Genomic DNA, 15,492 nt, shown 5'->3' with positions numbered 1-15,492 from the left:
TCTCTTTTGCTTAAATAAACAAGAAGTGTTTCTCTTTCATATTTTATTGCTCTATTCCTAAGTACCCCTTTTGTTGTTGGTTTTTTTCTTTTGTAGACTTGCGATTTTGGTTGAGGAAATTGAATTGTTTGTAGACAGGTAGAGACAGCTCATCAGTGAATGACGTGACACCTCCAGCTTGAGTAAGCTGCCCCTAGTATGTGTCTTAGTAGCACCTTCTGCTGGTTCCACAGTAGCTTTTACTTGTTTGTATTGTAATTGGTTGTATCTGTTTCCCTTACGGCTTGTAGGCTCCTTTTAAGGAAGGGTCTATGTCTTATCTGTCATTAATGCTCAGGATCTAGCTAGCACCTACTATGATATTCAGTATTTATTGAATATAATTGCTTTATCTAGTCTCTGATGATATTTTTGGAAGTAGTAATATGTGTGCTCATGTTAATTAATTACAACACCAAGAATTTGGGGGTTGGTACTTACTGGAGGGCGCTTGAGCGGTGATATGTATTTTCAAACTACCAGGGGATCAGATTGCCCTCTATTGAGGTCCTAGGTGTGCCCAGAACTGCACTGGAGGGAGCTCAGTGCAGGTCTATTTTTATCTATTTTATTCTGGGGGCTTGAGAGTAGCCAGGATTCTGCTTTAAAAGTTCCAAGACAGCCCAGACAGCGTGGCTCAGTGGTTGAGTGTCGACCTATGAACCAGGAGGTCATGGATTGATTCCCGGTCAGGGCACATGCCCAGGTTGCGGGCTCGATCCTCAATGTGGGGCAGGAGGCAGCTGATCAATGATTCTCTCTCATCATTGATGTTTCTCTCCCTCTCCCTTCGTCTCTGAAATCAATAAAAATATGTTAAAAAAAAGTTTGCAGACTAAGGAGCTAGTTTAGTTTGCTACTACAGATGAGAGCCTATACCCCAAGGGGCTAAAAGACCTGTCCCGTTTCATACAATTAAGTAACAGTAGGAGAGGTAGATCTAGGCTCCCATTACTTAGCTCTGTGCTGTTCCTGCCACGTGGTGCTTCTGGGGTGATAGTTGCAACACCCAGAAACCTTTTGAACAGTGAGAGTTGGCCACTATTGTGATGCTTCATGATTCATATACATTGTTTCATGTTGACTAAGTTTGTTTCATGCAGTAGGATTGGAATGTATGTTTAAATAAAGCAGGGCAATTGAAAAATCCTACTACTTAAAAATTACTTGTCACCATTTTTTAAAACTATAAGTTAATGAACACTTATTTGGGACTTCTATATTCTTTTGTGAAAAATGTAAAACTTCTGTCAACTTTATTGTAATGAAATTTGACCTGATGAGATATTGATGATTTGAATTGTAATGGAATTATTGGAAACCTCAGCTATGAAAATGGTATAAATTATTTTTTTTAGTTTGTTATTTTTGTTCTTGTGCAAGTCGTGAAGTAATGTTTATGGAGAGGAAATCACAGAGTTTGTGTAACTGATTCCATACATACAATAATCGTCAGGACCACATTAGCTCTTTATAATTTCACACTGATGCTTTTACATAAAGAACAGGATGTGGCACATTTATAATTCTCTCCTCTTGAGAAGCAGTTAGTATAAAGTTCAACATTAACTTTACAAAGCAAGAGGAGTGCTTATTATGAAATTAAATATATAGATGCTACACATGTGATCTATAAATAACTTTATATATTTATGTGTTCACAAGCACAGTACAATCTTTATAATTCTTTCCAGACAGTTAATTATACCTGTATATATGCTTTTAATATTATATCCTTTTCATAGATGTCATCTTATAAAACATGATATCAGATTGGTGGTTTGTTGCTTTTTTTCTTTAAATCTCCAAAATTCAATTAAAATATGCATTTAAAGTATACAAATAAGTGAATTGTAAGTTAAAATAATAGTAAATGAATTGTGAGACTTAAAAAATTTACCTGTTCACCTCCTAAGTCTACTTGTATGTAAAGTAATGAGGGAGGAAATTGTATTGTGGAGTTATATAGACCTTAGTAAATTTAAAGTGGAGTTCATATCCATCCTGCTTCGTTTTCTGTCCACTTGGTTAAAATTATTCTGGCATTCGCTGGGCAGACAGCCAATACTAAAATAAACGCTTACTATTGAAACAGTTTTTATAATGTCTACATAAGCTCAGAGATTGGGACCTTCATTTGTTGGACATAGTAATTTCAAAGCTTCTACTTTGACCCTATTATATTCAGTGACACAGAAAAGAGAATTTATTTGTTTTAAAAAGCTTCCAAATAAGTATCACATTATAGATTTTTAACTCTTACACATTGCCTGTGTTTTAAAACTTAGTAAAACTCAACTAAGAAAATCATTTTCTGTCCAGCTATGTGGTTTGGTGGTTGAACATTGACCCAGGAACCAGAAGGTCATAGTTCAATTCCTGATCAGGGCACATCCCTGGGTTACAGGCCCGATCTCCTGTGGGGGGCTTGCATGGAGCAGCCGTTTGATGATGCTTCTCTCTTTCTCTCTCTCATCAATGTTTCTATCTCTCTCCCTTCCTCCGTTTCTCTAAAAATAAATTAAAAACATATCTAAAGTCTTTAAAAAAGAAAAGAAAATCCTTTCCTAGTAAGTAATGGTGGTGGGTTATTTTGTAGTTGAAGGAACATGGAAATGATTGTGGTACTTGATTTCCCTAGAGAAATAAGATGTTAAGAACTATCTGTTGATGATGGATATTTCTTCTTAAATCTCTTGATTTGTTATAGAACAGAAAAACATTTGAATCCAAATGAGCCACTCACTAGCCATATGATCTTGGAGATACTACTTTAGCTTTCTGTGCCTCTGCTCTTATTTATAAAGTGGGTATATTAATAATACTTACCTCATAGGGCTATAAAAATTATTAAAGGAGATAATGTATTTAAAACGACTTACATAGTAAATGTCCAGTAGTTGTTAATTATCTTCTAACTATACTAATAAAAGGGTAATGTGCTAATTAGACTGGGAGACCTTCCGGACGTCCTTCTGTACAAAGCCATGGTGGCAGGGCCGAGGCAGAGGCAGTTAGGGGTGATGAGGCCAGCAGGGGAGGGCAGTTGGGGCGAGCAGGCGGCAGGGGGGGCGCGGTTGGGGGTGAGCAGGCTGGCAGGGGGGGCAGTTGGGGGTGATCAGGCCAGCGTGGGGGGGGGGAGCAGTTGGGGGCAATCAGTCTGGCAGGGGCGGGCAGTTAGGGGTGCTCAGGCCAGAAGGGGGGGCAGTTGGGGTTTATCAGGCCGGCAGCAGAGTGGTTAGGGGCGATCAGGCAGGCAGGTTAGGAGCCAGTGGTCCCGGATTGCAAGAGGGATGTCCGACTGCCGGTTTAGGCCTGATCCTTGTGGCATCAGGCCTAAACCGGCAGTCGGACAATCCCCGAGGGGTCCCAGATTGGAGAGGGTGCAGGCTCGGCTGAGGGACAACCCTCACCCCCGTGCACGAATTTTGTGCACCAGACCACTAGTGTGTGTGTGTGTGTGTGTGTGTGTGTGTGTGTATAAAGCCTAAGCAACTGCCCAACTGGCCGGTAGCTTTGATGCGCACTGACCACCAGGGGGCAGACGCTCAATGCAGGAGCATAAACCACAGGCATGGAAACATGGAACAAGGACTGATGAATCTCAGAGGGAAGGGGAGAGGGTGAAAGGTGGGAAGAGATTAACCAAAGATCTTATATGCATACTAGAGGCCTGGTGCATGGATTCATGAACCAATGGGGTCCCTAGGCCTGGCCTGTGGGGATCAGGCCGAAACGAGCTCTCCCACATCCCCCAAGGGATCCTGGATGCCTGGCGCAGGCCAGGCCGAGGGACCCCGCTGGTTATCAATATCTAGTTATCAATATTTTCAAAATGCTAGTCACATGACAATTCCTCTTGTCATTGTACCATTCATCTTTAATATATATCTACCATTTTGTTAGTGTTAAATGTTCCTTTGTATTTGCAAATGTTAAATCTTTTATGAACATACTCTTTTAGAGTGTATCATATATTATCGTTATTTTTTCCTTTCAGATTCTCAAGAGTTAATATACATTCATTTAAATACATCAAATCTGACTTACTTGGCCTATTATTTCTTATGCATACACGTGTAATTGTTCTTTATACTTTTGATGTTTTGATACTCATTTATAAGGGGGAAGGCTGGTACTTGGAAACCTGGGTTGCATTGCTAGCATCCTTTCCTTATCTTACCACTTATGTTTGACTTGGAATGAACATTATTTTTCCCTTGTCAGATGTTTTGAACTTAATTTTGGACTATTAAAACTTTTTCTCAGTAATTGGAAGCTCTTCAACATTTATATTGTGCTGTCTTTAATTCAGTATTCTTTTATTTGTTAATTTTGAGTAAAAAAAAGAGGTATCTTAATGGATGTACTCATGTATTATGTATAATATATGCTTCAGTGAAAAATTGCAAGTTATACTTTTGCTGGAGAATGTTTATCATATAGTACCACTGCAAAAGTAATTACAGTTGATGAACTTGAACTTTAACGTATTGCCAATAGTAATACAAACTTAAAGAATTTCACTTTTTTTGAGAAATAAAATCATGACAATTGTTTGCAATAAAATTGATGAAAAATGCTTATTATAAGAAAAGATTTAAGGAAAACCATTCTAAAGTGAATTGTCTATAGAAACATGGAATAATTGATGTGCAGAAAAATTTCCTCTATTCAGTTGAATAAGAAATAATTGGAATATAAATTTATATGTACAGTGATGGAAATGGTATTTTAATTTCTACTTATTACCTTATTATTTTAATAAAATATATAATCATTACATATCTGATCATTTTATTAAAATGAAAGAATGAATACTTGGAACTGAGAATCAATAAATTTATGTTTTAGTGTTTTGAAGGACAAAAAAATTCTCTGACTAGAAGCAGTAAAGGATAATGTGTCAACAGTTTCAAGTTTGATTGTTTTTTTGTAAATCTTGGGTATAAATAAGTGTGAGCCAGATACTGGTTTAAGACAATTGTGTGGCTAAATGCTACTCTTTTGGTTAAATGAGCCTCAGCACCACCCACAGTACTAATAGGCTCTGAAAAAAAAGATTTCTCCTAAAAAAAAAAAAAAAAAAAAAATTGTCAGCCTGTGAACATTTTCATGAGCAAATATGAAATGTACGTATTGTGACTGAACTGTGGTATGTTTGTTCTGTCTAGCATATTGGCCTTCCTTCATTAAATTTAATTAATTTAAAATAAATATGGGATTTGGAAGTATTCAGAGCCTGGAACAGTTTTTTTCCCCCAAAAAAATATTACTTGTAAAAGTTGAGTACTTATTTTCTTTGGTTGTAATTACATGACTATTTTTAAATAGATTTTAAAATGTAAAAGTTACAAGTGTGTGTATTTTTATGCAATGTTGGTACTTTATCCATAATTTTATTGAACTAGTAGTACTGCACAAATTTTCCATTCCTCAGTATAGTAAATTTTAATTATCTGAAACCCTCAGAGAATGAGTCATTTCAATAAGGTGAGTTTGAACTGACGACACTGGAAAAAAAAAAAAAGAGTTTTCTCCTAAAAGTATACTGACTAGAATTAGCATTTGACAGTTTTTTTTATTATTGTTAATGCCACTAGTTGGCCTTGGTAATACCAGAATCCTAGGTCCAGGCCTATAGCCACTGTAGGGATCCACTCGAGAGAGGGTTGTAGGTTAGTAATGAACAGCATGGGTTTTGGAGTCAGACTTGGGTTCAGATTCCATCTCTCCTGGGTGCGCTGTATGACTTTTGGCAAACCACTAAACTTCATTTTCTTTGTTTGAAAACTGAGGAATCAGAGTCATAATGCTTTATTGAATTGAGGATCATATGAGTTAACACATAGAAATCACTTAGCACAGCATTTAGCTCATAGAACACTCTTAAGTACAAGCTGTTGTTAAATATCATCAACTATTTCTGCTGCTGCTACAAGAACAAAGCTTTGGACAGCTACGACTTTTCTTCTTGTTGTTATGTCTACTATTATTTGGTTTCCCTTTCACTGACATTGATATACGTATATCTATTAGGTTTTCTGTTTTCTATTTTTAATGAAGGGGTTGTTCCTTTTTATCTGAATGTTCTCAACCTTGGGGAAGGGAAGAACCTGTGAGAACATGGTGTAAGTAAGCCTTCAACGTGTTTTTGAACAAGTGTATTCTAGGCACAAAGGGAAGAGTTAAGCTGAATATACTCTTTGGATATTTGTTAGTTTTTTTTGTTTAGTTACAAAATTCCCTGCAGTGAGGGAAATGAGTAAAATAGTAGCAGATGTTTTCTGTTTCTAGTCTGTTTCTTTTATGAAGAAACATTTGCCTTCCGTTGGAATACTGACCATTATTTCTTCTGGGAGAGTGGTTTTAACTTGCTTTTGGCCTTTAAGTGTTCATAACTCTTAGCTTTAATTCTTCATTGTATTAAACAGTACAATAGATTATTTGTTATTAACAACAGATTTTTGTTATTAATGACATATCAAATTATTGTTATTGTGGAAATTGCTCTTTTCTGTCACTTATTTGTGGTGGTGGTGGTGGAGATGGGGATTTGTGGTAGCTACCTGTCACAGAACATGCTGGGACTTCTCTTGCTGATAGAGGTGACACTTTAGCTTCCTCCTTCCTTTGTTCCATTTTGTGGCTTTTAGTACTACCATGGTCTCTTGGCAAATGTGGTATTGGAGAAAGGTGGTTGATCTTTTCTTCCAGATTCCTCCTCTCCCTCACAGCAGTAAGCTCTGTGTACAGAGAGAACATAAGACTCTTTAACCAGGTTATTCCTTCTTTCAGCAGGAATATTAATAATAGGTAACATATGTTGTGTAATTACTGTGTGATATCACTGTCCTAATTGTGTTCTATACTAATATAATCTTTGAACAACTCTTTGATCTTTGTGTTATTGTCATTTTTTTAAAAAACAAATGAAGAGTTAAGATTCACAGTGGTTTAGTAACTTATCTATATCTATACAATACATGACCTAACTCGGACTGTAATTCAAGTCTCACAGACTCAAGTTTTTTTCAGTTTTAAGAATTCTTTTTATCTTTTTTTTTTTTTTAATTAATCCTCACCTGAGGATATTTTTCCATTGATTTTTTTTAGAGAGAGTGGAAGGGAGGGGGAGAGACAGAGAAACATTGATGTAAATGAGACACATTGATTGGTTGCTCCCACACGCACCCTGACTACGGTCAGGGATCGAGCTTGCAACCGCTGTACATGCCCTTGACTGGAATCGAACCCAGGACCCTTCACTCTACAGGCCAATGCCCTATCCACTGAACCAAAATAGTTAGGGCTCTTTTTATCTTAAAAAAATTTTTTTAATAATTTTTCATTGTTGAAAGTATTACACATGTCCCCCTTTCCCCCCCATTGACCCCCTCTAGCCACCCCACTCTCCACCCCCCACCCCAGGCCCTCATTGTCCCATTGTTGTGGCCATGGGCCATGCTTACATGCATACAAGGTTCTTGGTTGATTACTTCCCATCCCCCCCTCCGCCTTCCCTCTTTATTGATTTCAGAGGAAGGAAGAGAGAGAGAGAGATCAATGATGAAAGAGAATCATTGATAGACTGCCTTCAGCAAGCCCCCCACTGGGGATCAAGCCCGCAGCCCCCTGCATGTACCCTAACTGGGAATTGAACTGTGACCTCCTGGTTCATAGGCCACTGAACCATGCTGGCTGGGCCTTTTTATCTTTTATAATAAAAAATTTGAAATATATGAAAAGCTAGATAGAAATTATGCTGGACACCCAACACACTTACTGTTCACCTATATTTAAAAGTTAATGTTTTGTCCTGGCCAGTGTGGCTCAGCTGGTTGGAGCATCGGCCTATATATCAAAAGAAATCAGGTTCGATTCCTTGTCAGGCACATACCTAGATTGCAGGTTTGATGCCCGGTTGGGGCTCGTTTGGGGCTCATGCTGGAGGCAACTGATCAGTGTCTCTTTTCTTTCATTCCTCTTTCTAAAATGAAAAATTATAAATAAAAAGAAAATGTTTCGTCATGTTTGCCTTATACATTTTTTTCTTAAAAGTTTTAAAACAAGTCCTAACATTTTTTATTTCAGCATGTATCTTATATAATCACACTGCTCTGATCACACATTTTATTTAGTTTCTAGAGGCCTGGTGCACAAAACATTTTCATTTAAAGCATTTAACAATTCTGACATTTCTGTAGTAACAAGACATGTCTGATCTCTTTTAGAAAATATTTTCATTAATTTTAGGGAGAGAGGGAGAGGGAACCTGTAATCTGGGCATATGCCCTGACCATTTGGGGTACAAGGTGACGTCCAACCAACTGAGCCACACTGGCCAGGGCAGACATTCCTGACCTCTTAACCAGTTATAAATGAAAATTGGCTTCTTCATGAAGGCTTTATACATATTTCTTTTGAATAACAAACAAGGTTATAACTAATTTCCCCCAGCCCAGTGATTCTGGTCACAGTAAGCCTATTAAAATGAAATTTAAATTATGAGCCTACTTTATTCTCCATAACTTTAGTTTTCTCTCTCTCTTTTTTAAACAGTAAGGTAATACAATGGACCTGTGGGGAGTGGGGTGGAGGCGGAATAAAGTTGAAATACAATAATGACTGCCATACATTGAGTTTCTACTATTGGCCTAGGGTAGTACCGGATGCTTTACATGTACTAGCTCTAATCCTTAGAGCATTCGTAGTGATATAAATTGCATTTACAAAAGAAGAAACTTGGATTGAGAGAGTTAAAGACCTGCCTAAGAGTATACAGCCTGGAAACAGCAGGTCTGGGTTTCAAATCCAGACCTATCTAATTTCCAAGCTTATATATTTCCACTGTTCTTTAAGTGCCCATATATAAAGCATGTTTTCACTATCTTCCTGGCTTTAGAGTCCTGTAAACAGTTAATAGTAAAAGTTAGGAAATGCTGAATGTGAGAGCAGTGTGCTTTAGTTTTGTGGAAGGTCAGAGAAATAATACATGATTTTGAGCATCAGTGAAGCTTCTGTGGGGAGCAGTCAGTGAAATTTAGCTGAAGAGGAGAGGTGCATGAAAGGAGGAGCAGGAGAAGAGACCAGGCTGGATGCTTGGGTCTGGTCATGTGAGGTTTGAATGCCAGCCTGGTGAATTCAGGCTTTCTCACCTCACTCCTTATACAAGTGTGGTTTACTAAATGAAGTCAATATCTAGATGTTAATAAGAAGACTAGAAATCACCTTATTTTTGCCTTTTTGGATTTCTTTCCAAGACTTTGTCGTAATAATCTGAGTATGTTGATAAGTGGGCTCTACTGTAGTGAAGGTAGGATCTGGCCTTAGGCAGACACAAGAGGACTAGACACTTGGAGGCTTGTTGCATGTGGTGTGAAGTTAATGTCCGGTGACACACCTGCATGGTCAGCCAGAAAAAGAGGTTTGGCTTAGGGCCATACTGGTACAGCAGCGATCTCAACGTCAGCTCTGATTCCAATTAAATCTTTGCAAAGACATTAGCAGTTTGAGCCCCCCCCCCCTTTTTTTTTTAACAGCTAAGTCTCTCCACAGGCACATTTATTAAATACAAATAGGGGTTTTTTTGGGGGGAGGGTATATATCCAATTCAAGGGAAATGAGTGCATTTATTTTTGTCACTACTACAGTCCGTTTTAAAAATGTAATGATCAGAGGCCAAAATGAAAGAACTGTTTTCCCTCTTCCCTTCCTTCCTCCCTCCCTCCCTCTCTCCCCCATTCCCTTCCCTATCCCTTCTGCCTTTCTCCCCTCCCCTCCCCTCCTCTCCACCCTTGCTCCTTCCAATGGTATTTTATCAACTATTTACCATTTTTTTCTTATTGCCAACAGGAGACATAGGAAAGGAACTTAACATTCCCCACTCACTCATCTCTTAGCCAAGCCCCTCTCACTGCTGTTTTCTCTGTGCCTTCATTCATGTTGTATCCTCTGCTCAGGTCATCTTTGTTCTTCCATCTCTCCTTAATCTCTCTATTTCCTGATTCAAATTTTTACTTGTTTTTCAAGGTCTGGTTAAATATTTTTGGAAGATTTGGCATGTTGAAACTTGTATCACAAATACCAGATACTGATCTTTAAGTTGCTTATTTGTTCAGTCACAAACCATTTGACTTTTTGGACATAGCCTGGGCTCTTCTTTATAAAGCTACCTCTCTTTGTCAAATGATAGTTAAAAAGCTAAAACATGGAAGCATGCGGCACAGATAGAATCACAGGTAAACCAAACATATTTCTCGATTATCTAAATAATGTGGACTTTTTTTTTAGGGTTGTGTATGGGAGGTGTATTTAACAGTAAGCCATGATTGTGGAACTCTTGGCAGCTCCTTCTGATAAGCCTTTGATCTATTGGGGTGTAAGACTTTATTGTATATAGTTGATTATCATATATGACAAAATGTGACAAGTTTTGTATACAAACATAATCAAGAATGCCTTGAGAAGTCAGGAAAGAGAAATGAATTTCACTTGGAGGGATATGAGGGAAATTTTATTGAACACATAGCATATTAGTGAGCAGAGACAAGAGCAGGATGTTCTGTTTCATGTACATGGTACAGTGTATGAGCAAAGATATGAATGTATAGGGTATATTCAAATTCTCTAAAATGAATTACTAGCGGGTGAGAATGTACAGACAGAAGGAAGTACACAGAGAAAACTTAAATAGGTGGGGCAAAAAAAACCCAGTTCTAAGATCATTGAACTTGATTTTTAGGTAGTAAAAGTTTTTACACAAAGGAATGACATGATCAGAGCTGTGTTTTAGTAAGATAACTTGGGAAATTGTGAGAAGAATGGATCAAAGACAGTAATAGGGAACAAATTTATATGGGATACTGAAGAGGAGTAAAAGATTTCAAAATGTGGTATTGATTGGGTAGACACTGTATCCACTTCTCTATTTTCTCCAGAAGGTGCATTTAACTCTAGTACTTCCTCTTCCTTTTACTCTCCTCTCCCCAAGATAACAAAATAAAAATAAGCTACTTTTATTATTTTTTAAATTCAGGGTGGTTTTAGTTAGAAATGTAGAGCAACTTAGTGGACAGGCATAAATAAGCAAACGAGTTTTTGGTATAGATTGTCAGCCTGTTACATCACGTCTTTGCTGATGTTATCTTTATTTGATCACCACGTAAAGCATTTCTTTGCTGTTGGCATAGAGTTTTTCAGACTTGATTCCCTTTTTTTCTTTTTGAGCGACCTGTAATAGCTCCTCACTTTATAGGAGAGAAATGTAATTCACACTTATAAAGCTTCACCAGCAACACATTATGTAAATAATTTTATTGCATAGTTCCATAAAAACATATTTAGTGGTTCTTTAATGAAACAAATACTAGAGGCTGATGCACGAAATTCGTGCAGGAGTAGGCCTTCCTTCCCTTGGCTGCGGGCACTGGCTTCCCTCTGGCACCTGAAACCTGGGCTTCCCTCTGGCCTCCAGCAGGCAACTGGTTGGTGGCTTGGGCCTCCCTTTGCTGGCGTGATCATGGGGCAATAGCTGGGCCCCCGACCAATCTCATCACACCCACCTCGGCTGGCCTGGTGCCAATGGGTGTCATAGTGTGGTCCCGGATGGTCGTCCAGATGGTCGTCTGAATGGTCGTTCTGCTGTTGGCTGTTTGGTCGATTTGCATATTACTCTTTTATTATATAGGATAATTGTTAAGGGGAGATTTGAGAGTTACTAGTACACTGAAATTAAAGAAATAAACTTGATTTTTTAAAATACTATTTTCTTTCCTTAACTTTCATGTAATTAAATAAATGAAGAGGTGTGTATAGGTATATGCATACATATGCATGAATGAAAACAAATGACTTGTAACAACTAAATGTTGCCAAATTTGACAACTATAGTGAAGTGAGGTGCTGCTTTTAGTATGTGAAATGATACATGATATTAGGGCTTTAGAAACAGACTATTCTTTGCGTTTGTAGTAGGAAAAGAAAAAGCTGTTTTTGATAACTTTTTGACTCACTACCATTTCATTTTTGTCAAAACCTTGTATATTATATTGCATTAGCCACTCTTTTTTCTATAGTACAAGCTTTCAAATTAAGCACAGAGTTTGCATAGTAAATAGTTGTTGAATATTAGTTAAATGGATATATGTCTTACTGTCTCTGACGGCATGGATCCAGGGTGTATTATTTTTCTTATTTCTCTATGTCTTTGTTGTAATAGGCAAATATTTGGTACTTTTTGTGTATACTTTTAGACTATGGCCACTCTTCATGAGTGGGTGCTATTTAAAGTAATTTTTATCAACATTTAAAGTAATTTTCTTGCTGGCATTTTAAAAACTTGTCACAAATAGGAAAGAGTACATTTTTTCTTATTTGTTGAATTGTTTAGCTATTGCAGAGAATCTGGAACCTGCTCTTAAAACTTGTTACTATTGTGTTGGGAACTTAAGAACTTTTCCCTCAATAATTGATAAAGTATTCTAAGCAGTTACTCAGGAACTACTATATGCTATTTACTCTGAAAACCAAATAGCAACAGGAGAGAACATAGAAGAATCTCAGGACTGGAAGGGAACTCAAAGGTGAGCTAGGCCAAGCATCCAGCTGCCTTGGGACTCAGCTCCAGAAAATCCACCTTAAGTTGTTTTTCAGCCTGTGATAAGGAAAGCTTTGTAGCAAATCTTCATATGTATCCTTTCTTAAAGGATACTTAGTGATTAAGTGTCAGGAGTCCTTGTATCAGACAGGTATTAATTTGTTGATCTATACATGAGGTTGATAAACCAATTTTATTTAAATGACCTTAGGAAGATAATGGGATCATAATATGAAGTTAGTGTACTGACAACAGAGTGCTCTGCCGTGCTATGTTGTTAGACACAGATTCATGTAATGACCTTCGTAAGTGTAATGGGATGAATTAAGTGGGGCAACCACATGGCAGAAACACTGCAGTGATGCTGTGAAGTGCAGTTTGAAGTGGCATAGCATAGATGTTGTCTATTAGATAGAAAATAATTAAATATCTGAGATTTATTAGCATGCCACAGGCTAACTGCTTATGTGCACAGACTATCAGAATCTTTTATAGAACATTTACTGTTTTAGGTACCTTTAGATATTATCTCAGTTAATCCTTAAATGTCTCTCCATGAAGTAGCTGCAGCTTTAAATATGATTCATTTATAGTGGCTACTCATAGTGAATTCATAGTAAAAAGTACAGCAGGTGAATTATCTATATATATAAAAACCTAAGCAATCAAACGACCGGTTGATTGGTTGCTGTGATGTGCACTGACCACCAGGGGACAGATGCTCAATGCACAGGATCAGGCTCCCTGTTGTCTCGATCAGGCCTGTGGGGATCGGGCTGAAACCGGCTATCCGACATCCCCGGATTGTGAGAGGGCACAGGCCAGGTGAGGGACCCCACCAGTATACGAATCCGTGCACTGGACCTCTAGTTAGTTACATTAGCCAAATTGATTAACTATTAACATAGAGGATATCTATTGAGAATGCTTTGAGCAAAAATTCCATGTTTTGGGGTAAGTTCTCTTATTAAAAGATTTTTGTGTGTGAAAATAGATTTTGGTTAAAGATCCTCAAACCAAACTGTGTTAGAAACATGAAGAATTTCAGAAAAGGAATCTGAAATTACTCTTAGTGTTGGATGTTGGGAGCTGAGGGCTGGAGACAGGGTTTTTCAGGAATAATTGAGCACCAACTTTTCTTTCTCACCCTAGGTGAGGATGTGGCCTTGTTGATGCTGAGTTAGATTTAAGAATCAGGAGTGTCTATTGTCAGACATTAATTTAAATGAGTCATGGTGTGAGTATTTCATAAATGGTGAGTTAAACATTTGGAACAGTAGAATAGCAAGAATTTCTCATCTTAGTCAGGACCCTTTCTTGTGTGTGGCATATGGAACCCAAGGGAGAAGAAAAAGGCAAGCAAAGATACGCTGCATATGTGCCTATTCTGTGGCTCTGTGTAGCCACCTGGCTTTTATTAAGTTCTGTAGTGCTGGCTAAATAATTGGGAATCTGAAGGAGGTGTATGTATGTGTGTGGTCTCTTTTAGCTAATCCATAACCTGTTTTTATAATGGTAAAAATTGCTATGATTTTCTTTGTGCTTGGAAATAGATTTTGTATACTCATTTTACATTTTTTAGTATTTGTAACTTTAATATTTGTCCAACTTCTAATATGTTGTTTATGAATGCATCAGGGTTCAGAGACATGAAGAAAGTATTCTCGGTTTCTCTTCTTTTCTTGCCTCTTCAATCCCCTGCAGTTTGCTTATTTTATAGAAATAGATAGCAAGCATGGTGGTTATATATCTCTAGCTTAGACCACAAAATCAATTAATGCATAATTTAATTGAAACATTTTAGAAGAAGGGAGGTCTCAGATAAGAATAATGGAGGTGAGTTAGTTCCAAGTGGAAGTGTAAATTAAGGTACTATCAACTGTTATGGGCAAGATGGAAACCTAACTGGTATATTTAACATTTCTGTAAGAGAACAAAGTTTTGAATTCCAAGTCAGTGATTTACAAATAATGTTGGAACACAACCCATTTGTAGTTGAGATCTGTCTAAGCCAACTTTAAAGAAGCAAGGGTATGCTTAAATTTCCATGGCTCTGGTGATCATTGCTTCTTTTTAGTTAATTTGTGACCAAGAAATAATATTGTGTTGTATTTCATTTGTTATATGCATTAAATGTGGTATAATTTTCTGTGTACATTGATGTGGCAAAGTAGCACATGGCCTCATTTAATTTGACACCAAGAGAGGAAGAAAAATACTCAGCGTTGGGTAAATTCTAAAATTTCTCTTTGTGTTCTGCTCCCCCACTTCCAGAACAAAAACAGACAATACAGGCAAAACAAAAACAAGAACCTTTTCCAAGCAATTTTGTAACTTTTTTGGGGGGGAACATGTACAAGTATGCTATGTGAAAAAAATGCTCTTGCCACATTTTACAATTAAGAAGTTACAGTTGCTCTAGCCCGGTGGCTTAGTTGGAGTGTCGTCCATACATACACCAGAAAGGTTGCAGGTTATAATCCTGGTCAGGGCACATACCTAGGTTGTGCCAGCCAGTTGATTGTTCCTCCCTCCCTCTCTCCTTCACTCCCTCCCTCCCTTCTTCCCTTTCTCCCTTCCTCCCTCTTTAATATCAAAAAACATATCCTTGGTGAGCATTTAAAAACAGAGGTGTCAGTGATCAGAGATGGCTTTATCACATGTGTGTTTAATTTAGATGCTAAATCACTTTCTAGGAGGTTAATCATAAGACTGATCATCCTGACAGAGGACATGTGAGAATTTTAGAGGCATACTATATTTGGAAAGTTTCCTGAGGTTCTTTGGTATTTCCATCTTTTGCCAAAATGTTTATTCTACAGTGTGTAAACAGTAAGGAAAATAAAATAAATCTG

The 15,492-nt window shown here is 37.5% G+C and overlaps 1 protein-coding gene across 10 annotated transcripts in view; it reads left to right on the top strand.

Annotated features, from left to right (window-relative positions):
- MED13L (mediator complex subunit 13L) overlaps window positions 1-15,492 on the top strand; it is a 278,051-nt gene that overhangs the window by 100,343 nt on the left and 162,216 nt on the right. The gene's annotated exons all lie outside the window — the stretch shown is intronic.

The sequence above is a fragment of the Myotis myotis genome, unplaced genomic scaffold (genome assembly GCF_014108235.1).
Source record: "Myotis myotis isolate mMyoMyo1 unplaced genomic scaffold, mMyoMyo1.p scaffold_m19_p_20, whole genome shotgun sequence".
Classification (NCBI taxonomy): domain Eukaryota; kingdom Metazoa; phylum Chordata; class Mammalia; order Chiroptera; family Vespertilionidae; genus Myotis; species Myotis myotis.
The sequence above is the reverse complement of the archived record's forward strand: the minus strand, read 5'-3'. Positions and strand labels throughout refer to the sequence as shown.